The 13,174-nt window shown below is 36.4% G+C and overlaps 1 protein-coding gene across 5 annotated transcripts in view; it reads left to right on the top strand.

Moving 5' to 3' along the window:
* LOC122209599 (S-adenosyl-L-methionine-dependent tRNA 4-demethylwyosine synthase TYW1) overlaps positions 1-13,174 on the top strand; it is a 212,386-nt gene that overhangs the window by 164,089 nt on the left and 35,123 nt on the right. The gene's annotated exons all lie outside the window — the stretch shown is intronic.

The raw sequence follows: 13,174 nt of genomic DNA, 5'->3' as shown, positions 1-13,174 counted from the left end.
CACAGCTTTCATTATATTTCCTTTAAGCCTTATTTATGTCATTAATACTATCATATATGTACAGTTTTCCTTTTAGCTATTTAAAAATTCAGCACTATTGCATAAAAATTATCCCTCATCATTAAACATTCTTCTAACACCAGTTATTCTCAGTAGGAACAAATACAAAAAAACAAGCCCCCTCCTCATTTCCTACCCCTTTCTGAAAATCACACCTCCATTGAGCTCTTCTTTTGTTAGGAATGTGTTTCTCTGCTATGTTAGGATTCATAACCACTGTTCTGAAATATCATCTTTAGTGTTAAATAGCTATGTCCTAAATCATCTTGCCCTTTCTTGGGATTGAAGCTCTTGAGAATAATATCTCATTATTATGAACAAAGCTGGAATGAACATTCTTATATATCAGTATGTGTCCACAATTTTTTATCACTTCCAAACGTGAAATTTTTAGAAATGCAATTATTGGGTCAACAGATTTAAGTATTTTTCAGATTCTTTAATCATGTTGCTGTGTTACTTTCCAAAATGTTTTCGCTGGATTTTGCTTTCACTGTCAGTGAATGAGTGTGCCTGTCTTGGCTAAACTCTAGGCAGCATTGAATATTGCTATTTTGAAAAATCTTTGCCGATATGATAACCCAAAATGGTACCTCATTACTGCTTCAATTTGCATTTCTTTGATTACTAGTAACTCAGTACCATATTTTAGGAGACCATTTTATCTTGTTTTGACACAGCTTCAACTCGAGATTGTCTTGAATTGCAACTGTCAAGATAAATCGTTGAAATTAAGAGCTGTAGTCCTGGGATATAATAACCTCATCCAGAATATGTAGCACTGAAAGCTGCCTAATTAGAAACAACAGAATTCTGTCCAATTCACAGATATATATATATATATATATATCTCCAATACACATATATATATGTGTGTATATACATATACACACATATATATATTTTAAACACACACATATATATTTTTTAAACTTTTTATTATAGATTTTTAAAACACCCAAGAGAAAAGAAAACACTAGAATGAATTCCTGTGTACCACAGTCTTTACTTTGGCAACTACTGGCACTCTACATTTCTTATTTCACCTGTCTCCCCTCTGTTTTTGGAGTGGAGGAGGCATTGGAATATTTCAAGTCAAATAAATACATCACTTTACCCATGAATACTTATATATAGAATGCCTCTTCCCAGAACTTTGCATATATTTTATCTCCAATAGGATTTATTACTATAGTATATCATAGGTACAGAAAAGTGCATAGAGCTTAAATGGACAGCTTGGTGAATTATTACAGAATGAACACACCTCTGTTTTCAGCAACAAACTTAAGAATACAGTATGAGTATGTATATAATATGAAGAACACCTTCAGAGTCACCCTTTTGCACCATTCATCTTCCTTCCTGGTCATCAGCCCCTCTTCTTTCTAAAAATAATCACTGTTTTGTCTTCTAACACTGTAAGGTAGTTTTCCCTGTCCTTGAACTTTATAGAAATGGAATCATACAGTATAGAATTGACCCTTGAATAATGCTGGGGTTGGGGTGCTGACCCCTTGCGCAGTTGAAAATCCAGGTATAACTTTCACCTCCCCAAACCAGCTACTAGCCTGCTGTTGCCTAGAAGCCTTACCGATAACATAAACAGTTGATGAACACATACTTTGTATGTTATATGTATTATACTGTATTCTTACAATAAAGTAAGCTAAAGAAAGGCAGATATTGAGAAAATCACAAGGAAAAGCACATTTACAGTACTGTACCCTAAAAAATTCACGTTTAAGTGGATCTGTGCAGTTCAAACGCATGTTGTTCAAGAGTCGACTGTATTTTGCTTTACATGTTTGTTAGATTTATCCATGATGTTGTGTACAGCTGTAGTCTGTTTCATTGCTATATTTCATTATGTGAATATGCATCCTTGCTACCAACTGGTTTTGTCTTTCTTTGAAATAATATTTTCTTGTGGATTTAATTTGCATTTCTGTTGGGGCACCTGGGTGGCTCAGTTGGTTAAGCCTCTGACTTCAGTTCAGGTCATAATCTCATGGCTCGTGAGTTCAAACCCCACCTCGGGCTTGGAGCCTGGAGCCTGGAGCCTACTTCAGTTTCTGTGTCTCCCTCTCTCTCTCTGCCTTTCTCCCCCACAAAAAAATTTTTTTGCATATCTGTTTATTGGTCATTTGAATCCCCTCTTACGAGAAGGATATATTCTTAAAAGTTACTGTCCTCTGTTATTAAACCATAAAAACCCCTCTTATTCAAGGCCATACAAGAACATTCATGGCTTTGTCAATTTTTATTTTGCATTATCTTTTTCTAATTGGTTTTCAGGAGTTCTTTATATATTGTAGATAATGAGTAAATGTCTTTTTTCACTCTGTAGCTTGTCTCTTTCTTATAATATCTTTTAATAAGGAGAAGTTGCTAATTTTAATGTAGTCCAGCTAAACACGCTTTCTTTTCTGTAGAGTGCATTTTAAACTGTTTAATAAAGTCATGAAGAGATTCTTATTTTCTAGATATTTTGTTGTTTTTCTTTCACATTTAAGTCTATAATCCATTAAAACATTTTCTAAGTGTGAATGCTTTTATCCCCCTCCACATATGAGCACCCATCGGACCCAGCACGGTTAATTTAAAATACCATCCTTTTCTACCTTATTCGATAGTGCCAATTTTGTAATAAATCAAATATCTATACTTGTTGCTCATTTCTGGTTTTTTATTGAGATGTAATTGATAATTGACATGTGACATTTTATAAGTTGAAGGTGTGTTCATTTGATACATGTATATAATGCAATATGATTACCATGGTAGTATTAGTTAACACTTCATCACATCCAATAATTATCATTATTTTTTAATGGTGAGAACATTTAAGATCTAGTCTCTTAGCATCTTTGTTAACTAAATTGTTAACTAATGAAATCACAATGTTAACTAAATCACAATGCTTTGCTGTACATTAGATCTCCAGAACTTTATTCATCTTGTAACTACAAATTTGTACCCTTTGACCAATATCTCTCCAGTTCCCCCACCCTTCAGGGGACTGTTTCCATGAGTTCCCCTTTTGTAAATTCCACACCTAAGTGGTATCGTACAGTTGACCGTTAAACATCATAGCGGGTCGGGGCACTGACCCCCTGTGCAGTGGGAAATCTTCATATTAACTTTTGACTCTCCCAAGACATTTAGTATGTTCTACATATTATACTATATTCTTACAATGAAGTAAGCTAAATAAAACATTATTAAGAAAATCAAGGAAGAGAAAATATATTTATGGTACTGTACGTATATATTTACTGAAAATCCATGTATAAGTAGGCCCACACAGTTCAAACCTATGTTGTCTAAGGGTCAGTTGTATTTGTCTTTCTCTGTCTGATTCACCTCACTTATTATAATGCCTTTGATGTCCATGTTTATCCATGTTGTCACAAATGGGGGTATTTTCTTCTTTCTCTTGGCTGATGTATATGTATACACCACATGTTCTTTAACTATTCATCTGTTGATAGACACTTGGTTTGTTTCCATATCTTGGCTATTTTGAATATCCTGTTTTATTTCCTTTGGATATATACCCAGAGGTGGGGTTGCTGGATCATGTACTACTTCTGTTTTTTTATTTTTTGAGAATACTTCATACTGTTCATAGTGACTTTACCAATTTACACTACCACTAATGGTTCCCTGAATCCAAAACCCAAAAAGGGTTCCCAGTTTTCCACATCCTTTTCAACACTTGTCTTCTCTTGCCGTCTTAAGGATGGCTATTCAACACGTGTGAGCTGATCACTGAGATCATTGTGGTTTTGATTTACATTTCCCCGATGATTAGTGATGTTGAGCATCTTTTCACGTCCTTGTCGACCATTTGGATGTCTTCTTTGGAAAAGTGTCTATTCAGTTACTCTGCCCGTTTTTAAATCAGATTGTTTGGTTTTTTGTTACTGAGTTGTAGGAGTTCTTTTAGCTATTAACCCTTTATCAGAAGATGATTTGTGAATATTTTCTCCCATTCCATAGGTTGTCTTTTCATTTTGTTGATGGTTTCTTTTGCTGTGCAGAAGCTTTTTGTTTTGATGGTAGTGCCATTTGTCTATTGTGGCTTTTGTTGCTCGTGCTTTTGGTGCCATATCCAAAAAGTCATTGCTAAGATTAGTGTCAGAGAGCTTTTTCCCTGTGTTTTCTTCTAGGAGTTTTACGGTTTCAGGTCATATGTTTAAATCTTTAATCCATTTCAAGTCATTGCTTTGTATGTTTTACAGTTTTCCAGGCACCATTTACTGAAGACACTATCTTTTCCCGATTGAGTATTCTTGGTTCCCTTGTCAAATATTAGTTGACATGTACACACAGGTGTTTATTTTGGGCTCTCTGTCCCATTGGTTTATGTGTTTGTCTTTATGCCAGTGGCATACTGGTTTTACTACTGGAGCTTTGTAGTAAACATTGAAATCAGGATATGTGATACTTCCTGCTTTGTTCTTTTTTTCTCAGGATTGCTTTGGCTATTGAGCGTCTTTTGTGGTTGGATACAAATTTTCAGATTGTTTTTTCTAGTTGGGTGAAAATTCCCATTGGAATTTTGATAGGGATTGCATTGAATCTATATAGATAGCAAAGTGTATAAATTCACTGGCTTTTAGCTTATCACAACATTGTGCAATCATTAGCATTATCTAATTCCAGACAATTTTTAATAGTGTCGGGCTTCTTTCAGTTAGCATAATGTTTTCAGGATTCACTCATGTTATTGCTTTAATCAAAACCTCATTCTTCTTCCCTCCTGCCCTCTCCCCCCACTGAATAATATTCCACTGTATGGATACACTACATTTGTTTATCCATTCTTCAGCAGATGGACATTTGCATTGATTCCACCTTTTGCTCTTATGATCAACAAACTATGAATATTCATGTACAAGTTTTAGTGTGAACCCTACATTTTTAATTCTCTCAGGTGTATCTACCTAGGAATGGAATTGCTAGGTCATATATTGATTCTATGTTTAACTTTTTGAGGAACTACTAAACTGAAGCAGGAAAGTTAATTTTGATGAAGTTCACCTTAGTTTTTCATTTGTTGCTTGTGCTTTAATGTCATGTCTAATGGCCTAATCCAAGGTCCTTATATTTTTTTCATAGAGTTTCATTGTCTTAGCTCTTACACATGGATCTTTTCACTTAATCTTCATATAGAATATGAAGTAGGCTTCCACTTCATGCATTTGCACGTGAATATCTAGTTGTCTCAGGACTGTTTGTTGAAGAGACTATTTTTCCTCCATTGAATGGACTTGACCTGCTTGTCAGATCAGTTGTCTACATATGTGTAGGTTCACTTCTGGACTCCATTCTGTTCCATGGTTCTGTATGTCTGTTCTTATGTCAGTGTCACACAGTCTTGATTAGTATAGCTTTGAGTAAGTCTTGAAATCAGGAAGTGTGAGTCCTCCAAATTTGTCTTCTTCAAAGTTATTTTGGCTGTTTGGGCCCATATGCATTTCTATATGCATCTTGAAAATCAACTCCCCCACCCCCGAAAAATGGGCAGCTGGAGTTTTGACAGGGATTTTTTATTTTTTATTGAGGTGAAATTCAAATAACATAAAGTTAACCATTTTAAATGAAGAATTCACCGGCATTTAGTACGTTCATGGCGTTATTCAGTTACCACCTCTACGTAGTTCCTATACATTTTCATCTTTCCAAATAAAGTCTTGTATCTATTAAGTAGTTACTCCCCATCCTCCCTACCCAGTTGCTGACAACCACTAATCTGCTTTCTATTTCTGAGGATCTACCTGTTCTGGATATTTTGTATAAATGGATTCATGAAGCACGTTATCTTTTTCATTCCTGGCATAAATCCTACTTATTCATGGTACATAATACTTTAATATGCTATTGGATCCAATTTGATAGTATTTTGTTGAGGATTTCTGCATTTATATTCATAAGGGACACTGGGTATTTTCTTGTGCTATCTTTGGTTTGGTTCAAAGGTAATGCTGACATCAGAGAAGGAGTTCAGAAGTGTTCATTTTTCTTCTGTTAATGGGAGGAGTTTAAGAATATTACCCTTGAAATGTTTGGCAGAATTCACCAGTGCAGCCATTGTTTCTGGACTTTGTGTGGGAGTTTCTTCATTACTGATTTAATCTCTTTACTTGTTGCAGATCTGTTCAGATTTTCCATTTCTCTTTGAGTCATTTTTGGTAATTTGTGTGTTTCTAAGAATTTGTCCATTTTTTTTTAAAGTTTATTTATTTATTTTGAGACAGAGAACACAAGTGGGAGGAACAGAGAGGGAGAGAGAGAGAGAATCCTAAGCAGGTTCCACACTATCAGTGCAGAGCCCAATGTGGGGCTCAAACCCACAAACTGTGAGATCATGACCTTAGCCGAAACCAAGAGTCAGACACTTAACCGACTGAGCCACCCAGGTGCCCCAGAATTTGTCCATTTAATTTAGGTTATATTTAATTCATTGACATAGTTGTTCACAGTATTCTTTTATAACCTTTTTGTTTTTGCAAGGTTGGCAGTATTGTCTCCGCTTTCAGTTCTGATTTTAGTTGTGTCTTTTCTGTCTTTTTTTTTTTTAGTCTAGTTTCAGGTTTGTCAATTGCATTGACATTTTCATAGAACCAACTTCGGGTTTTTTTTCTTCTCCATTGTTTCTCTCTTCTCTATTTCTTTTACTTCTGTTCTGTTCTCATCTTTATTATTTCTTTCTTACTCTTTACTTTCAGTTTAATTTACTCTTCTGGACCAGATACTTGAGTTGTGAATTTTGAGATCTTTTTTTTTTTTTTTAATGCAGGTGTTTATAGCTATTATTTTTTTTTGTCTTTTTATTTATTTTTTTTTAAAGATTTATTTATTTATTTATTTTGAGAGAGAGAGAGAGAGAGAGAGAGAGAGAGAAAGAAAGGAGAGAAAGCACATAGGGGAAGGGCAGGGAGAAAGGGAGAGAGAGAGTCCCAAGCAGGCTCTGCACTGTCAGTGTGGAGACTGATGCGGGGTTCAAACCCACGAACTGTGAGATCATGACCTGAGCTGAAATCATGAGCCGGACATTTAACCAACTAAACCACCCAGGCACCCCTCTTTCTTTGTCTTTTGACAGTTTGATTATAATATGTCTCATTATGAGACTCTTTGAGTTTATCATTTTTGGAGTTTGTAGAGCTTCTTGGATGTGTAGATTTATGTTTTTCACCAAATTTTTGAAGTTTTTGGCCATTCTTTTTTCAAACATTCTTTTTGCCATTTTTTCTTTTCTCTCTTGAGACTTTTGTAATGTGTATGTTAGTACATTGTAGTGTTTTATGGGCCTTTAAAAAGAAATGTAAATAATAAGCCTACAATCTTTCTCTTCCTTGTTGGGAAATAAGCATTATTAATGACTTGATGTGTTTCCTTTAAATGATTTCTTTTCCCACTGGATCAGATTTTCTTCACTGAGGCTTATTATCTTGTTTTGCCCTCTTTCCTTTATTGGAATTTTCAGTTGTTCATTAAGCTTGAAATTGGTTGGTTACTTTATTTAGAGAGTAATTCTATAATAACAGTTTTCCTGCTTATCTTTGAGCATAAAGAATGTTTCATTTGGTTGCATCATGAATTATATCTTTGAATTTACCTTTTCATTCTTTATTTGACTTATCAAGTTGACACATTTTGTTTTGTCTTCCACAGATAGTATAAAGCTTAGTTTAAAGCCATTTCAACAGCAGGCATGGTTTCTAAGGAGTTTGATAGGTTGCCCAACTTCTAGTAGAGGCATTAAATGTTCTTTGCTTTAGAAACAATGGTCATCAGTGAGGGATTGTGTGTGTGTGTGTGTGTGTGTGTGTGTGTTTAAAAGTTTAATTTTTGAGAGAGGGAGAGAGAGAGATTGGGCATGAGCAGGGCAGAGAGAAAGAATCCCAAGCAGGCTTCAGTGCAGAGCCCGACACGGCTCTCAGTCTCACGAACTGCAAGATCATGACCTGAGCCAAAATCAAGAGTCAGATGCTTAACCAACTGAGCCACCCAGGCACCCCAGTGAGGGACTGTTTCAATTTTAAGTTGTTTTTTGGCTTTAAGCCATTCAGAATTAGTTTTTGACAAACATACAATTCGGTCAGTATTCAGTTTGGTTTTTATAAATTGAGAAGACGGTGCAAAAGGCATCAGTGTTGGAGTCGTAACCTCTGCCGGTTTCCCGGCTCCTCTCCTCTTTTGGCATTGCTATGGTCACTAATTTTTTTCTGACTCTGGTTTTGTTTATTTGTCAGACTAGAATGTAAATGACACAACAGTTGGCACTTGGCTTTGTTCGCTGCTGTATCTCTAGCACCTAGAATTAGGCCCAGCGTAGAGAGGGACCCGGTGACTATTGGTTGATACCTGTGAAGAATCTGTGGAGCTGCTGGTGGTGGTGGTGATGGTAGCCGAAGTTGATTCATACCTTTCTTTGTGCCAGGCCATGTTCTAAGACCGGTGTTTTAGTTCTTTTAACTTTACAACCATACTACAAGATAATGATACTGGTACTCTCCCCATTTTACAGAGGCAGAGGGTGCATGCCTGAACGCACACAACCGATTCCAGAGCCAGGAGCCATAGCTTAATTGTTACTCTGTGGTTCTTTTTCCTCCTTTCTCCTGGCCTTCCTGACTACTCGGGCCTTTTCTACTTTGCACTTAAAATCTTTTTCTGCCTCGGTTCCCCTTGATAAGCATTTAACATTTACCTTAGGTATTTTGACCTTAGTTTTCAGCCCATGTATTTTCAGTTCGTCTATTACTTCCCTCTAAGAAACAACACAAGTTAAAACCCAAATTTAAAGTCTGTCGCAAAGATCTGATCGAAAATTTCGAGGTGAACATCTAGGTCTCTTGCTAGGGACCAACCACATTTGATGTGATATTACTTTCAAAATTCTGTTACTGTGTGCAGACCACTGGGGCAGGTTGGGGGGATCTTAGACTCTCAAACAGAAAATATATGAAATTATAAGATGGCAACTTCTCGACATTTTTGACAAGTCACACTGTGACATTTTACGAATAACACTGTACATTGAACAGCAAGTACGTAAACTGTCTGTCTGAAGTCAATACCTTCATCCTATTTTTATATTCATCCTATTTTTATATAACTGTCCCTACGAGATAACATGCCACATTCAGAAAATTCTGCACTAATAACCATTCCAGAACCTATGCAAATTAAAATTACTAAATCTCCAAACTGAAAAAAGTAAGTTTAATTCAAATTAAATGACTACAGTCCAGTTGACGCTCCAACTTTTTTTTCTTTTTTAACAGAAGAGAAAATAGCAATGTTAAGTATTTCCTTTGCAGAGGAAATTCCAGCCTTCACCTTTCAAGAAACATCTGCACCCAGTTTTTGTTTTAATCTAATCTAATTAGAGTGTACCACCCTTTTGTTCTTCTGCAGACCTTAGGAACTGCTTTAACTAATTTTAAACAGACTTTAAATAAAATCTCTGAAATGATTCCATTGAACAAGCTCCCCATAGTCACAGCAAAACCCAGAATGCAAAGTTGATAATTTGAAATGAACTAATGAAATCCACTAACATTCCTTTTCCAGTGACCCCATAATGTTTCTCTTTGTAGCAATTTGATACAAGTATGCTGTAGATAAAAAGGTATGAAAATTAGCTATTTCTGCTAATCAAAAGATATGAAGAAAGTGAAAAGGAAAGCCGTAAAGTGAATGGAAATGTTTCCAAGGCCTTTATAACAGCTCTCTTATAGCCAGGATATATAAAGCATTTGAAAAAAAACAAAACAAAACAAAAAACAGTCAGTAGGAAGAAAACAGCCCAATACAGAAATATTTAAAACACTTGAACAAGTACTTCCCAATAGCCGGCATCCAAATGGCCAGAAACATAATCAACTTCTTTAGTAGTCAGGCAAATACAAAATAGACAACGCAAGAGTGGCAAAATTTAAAGACTGAAAACTCCAAGTGTGGTTAGGGAAGAGAAACAGCTGGAACCCTGAGACACTGCAGGTGAAAGTATTGTAAAATCACTTTGGAAACCAGTTTGACAGTATATGCTGACACTGCATGAATACACCTCCTGTGACCCAGCGTTTCCACACGTAGGTGCATCCAAGAAAAATCCATGCTCTTGTGCATCTCAAGAGTGAAGTATAATAACACGGAGGGCAACAGACACTATTTTGGTAGGACCCAAACTGGAAAATAACCAACACTTCCACTAGTGGTATATTCACATAATAGATATACAGCAGTATGTTTGATCTCACAAACATCAAATTCAGTGAAAGAAGCCAGACCTAATTGAGTATAAGCCATAATAGCATTTTATACAGTTTCCTGAAACAGGCAAAATTAAACCCTAGTGTGATAAAAATACAACAGCATTGTTTTAGAACAGCTAAAAAGTGGAGATGATCCAGATGTCTGTCGTTGGGGGAATGGTCGAATGAATTGTTGTATATTCAAATGATGGAGTACTGGCTAACAAGGAAAATGAGCAAATGTCAACATGCAGCAACACGGATGGATTTTCTGAAAATGTTGGATGACAGAAGCAAGACACAAAAGAATAATGGTATTAGGTATCTTTGGGACAGAGGGAGCGGATAGCGACTGGGTGATGGGTATTTTCTTTGTGTTAACCCCTTTTGCTATACAGATGTGTCTTATATACGTTTCTCTTTGTATGTTTTGTTTCACGATTTTAAAAGGTTTAGCAAAGCAGAGAGGGCCATGCCCCTTGGGTTCACATGCCAGCTTTGCCGCTTTCCAGCTGTGTGACTTTGGGACATTTATCTAACAGCTCAAGGCCTCGATTTCACAACTGCGATGTGAAGATAATAATCAAACCTATTTTGTAGGATTTGTTGTAAAGAGTAGACAGATACTGGACTCTTCGCTCCAATGTTAAGCACTTACAATAACAGCTGGCATGTAGTCAGTGCTGAGTAACTGCTAACTCCTTTTCTTGTTGTTGTTGGTATCATTGCCAGTTTATTTGTGCAAAGGAATTATAAACTCCCATTGGAGTTAACATTATATTATAAATCTGTCATGGCTGTCCATGTAGTGAGTTTTTGTTTTAGGTCTTTCAGAAAAGTTTATTTTCTTCAGTGTCCATGTTATACCATAAACTAATCACTAGATATTTTATAGATGTATTTTATAGTTGTTTAAGTGGAATTTTCCTTGCCTTGTATTTCATAATTGGTTGCTGTTGGCATATAGTAGCTAATACTTCTTGGGGTTCTAAGTTCTACACGGATTGAAGCTTTTAATCCTGTGTAGGACCCCCATTTTTCACAGGGTAGAAACTGAGAACAGGGAGACGAAAACAGCTAAGTGTGTGGTCTGGGCTTTGGTCGGGCCCCAGCGCCCATATTCACTCCACTGATCCATGCTAAGAAGGCAGTTCATTTTTATACTTTTCCTTAATACAACTTCTTAGTTGATTTTCTTAGGTTTCCAAGAAGCCAGTTACATCATTTGCAAGTAATTATTTTTTTGTGTAGTGTCCAGCAATTCTTGCTCCCTTGCCTTATTGCTTGGATTTTCACTTTCAGGGAAGTGTTCATAAAAATAACAGAGTGGACATTCTTCTGTTAGTCTGACCAAATGGGAATGCCTGTATTTTTCATAAGCCACTGAGAATGACATTGACCATTTTATCTTAAGGTTGTGTTTTTTAATTGTGTAGTTTGCCAAATGGTTTTTGATTTGATTACTCTGTTTTGTTTTCAAATTAAGGATGGCTTTTAAATTATACCAAATACCTTTGTGTGTCTGTGAAGATGATCGCGTGTACTTTTCTGTGTTGAACTCTGTGATGAATTATATTAATATGTAACCACATATGGAATCATCTTTGCATTCCTAGAATTTTCAACATACTGCTGAATTGTATTTGCTAAAGTGTCTATAAGATTTTTGTATCTATAAGTACAAGTGAGATTAGTCTGCTGTTCTCTACCCGTTTTTGTTAAGTGAATTCTGGCTTTATATGTAAAGGGAATCTGGAAGATCTCTGTCTTTTCGTGCATTATATACTGTGTTTTAAAGTAATTTTTGAGTACATTTTCTGGTATGGCTGCCAAATACTGTTCAGCGGAGATCTTTTCATTTTGTTCATCGAAGATCTCGAGTGTTTCTTCTCTTTCACTAATTATGGAAATCTTCAAACATAGGCAAAAGTAGAGAGGTTGGTATCATTTTGTTCCTCTCTCGCCTCACTTTTTCTCTCAAGTATTTAGAGCCTCACTACTTAAAACATGCTGTGCGTGGTAGCAGCATGGATATTATCCCGGAACTTGCTCCAGATGGGTGTGGCCCTGCGTGCGTCTGCACATAGACACCACCTCCGCCATATACTACTGGTTATAGGCAAGTCCTAGGTGCCGCTCCCCAGTCTTGCTTTAGATTTTAACCCCTTTTGGGGCGCCTGGGTGGCTCGGTCGGTTAAGCGGCGGGCTTCGGCTCAGGTCATGATCTCGTGGTCCGTGAGTTCAAGCCCCGCGTCGGGCTCTGTGCTGACGGCTCAGAGCCTGGAGCCTGTTTCAGATTCTGTGTCTCCCTCTCTCTCTGTTCCTCCCCTGTTCATGCTCTGTCTCTCTCTGTCTCAAAAATAAATAAATGTTAAAAAAAATTAAAAAAAAAAAGATTTTAACCTCTTTTTCATACTGTCCTGAGATGTTTCAATAACGCTTTGAATGTTTGAAAAATTGTCTCGGGTCCTGGAAGGGAGAGAGCTACAAAGTCAAAGGGCATAAACTTGTTAAAGCCTTTGATGTCTGTTGTCTAATTGCTTTTCAGAAAACCACTACCTCTTTTGGTTAAGTGGTAAACAGGTGACAATACTGACAGTTCATAAATGTGTCTTTTCTGCCAACAGGAGATCATTAAAATGTTAAGAAAGCAGGAAAGAAGGGAAGAGTAATTAGAAATTCTTGTCATAAACACTTGAGTGATTGGTACCTGAGAGCCTGAAGGTTATTTGAATTAATTTTCAACAGTCTTAAACTATTTGGCCAATTTACTATTCCTTACTAAATCTAATTCAGTGTGTCGTTTTCAAGAAACATTTGGGTGCCTAAGTGGTAGAGAT

The sequence above is a fragment of the Panthera leo genome, chromosome E3 (assembly GCF_018350215.1).
Source record: "Panthera leo isolate Ple1 chromosome E3, P.leo_Ple1_pat1.1, whole genome shotgun sequence".
In the NCBI taxonomy this organism is placed as follows: domain Eukaryota; kingdom Metazoa; phylum Chordata; class Mammalia; order Carnivora; family Felidae; genus Panthera; species Panthera leo.
This window is presented reverse-complemented; position numbering and strand designations above follow the sequence as displayed.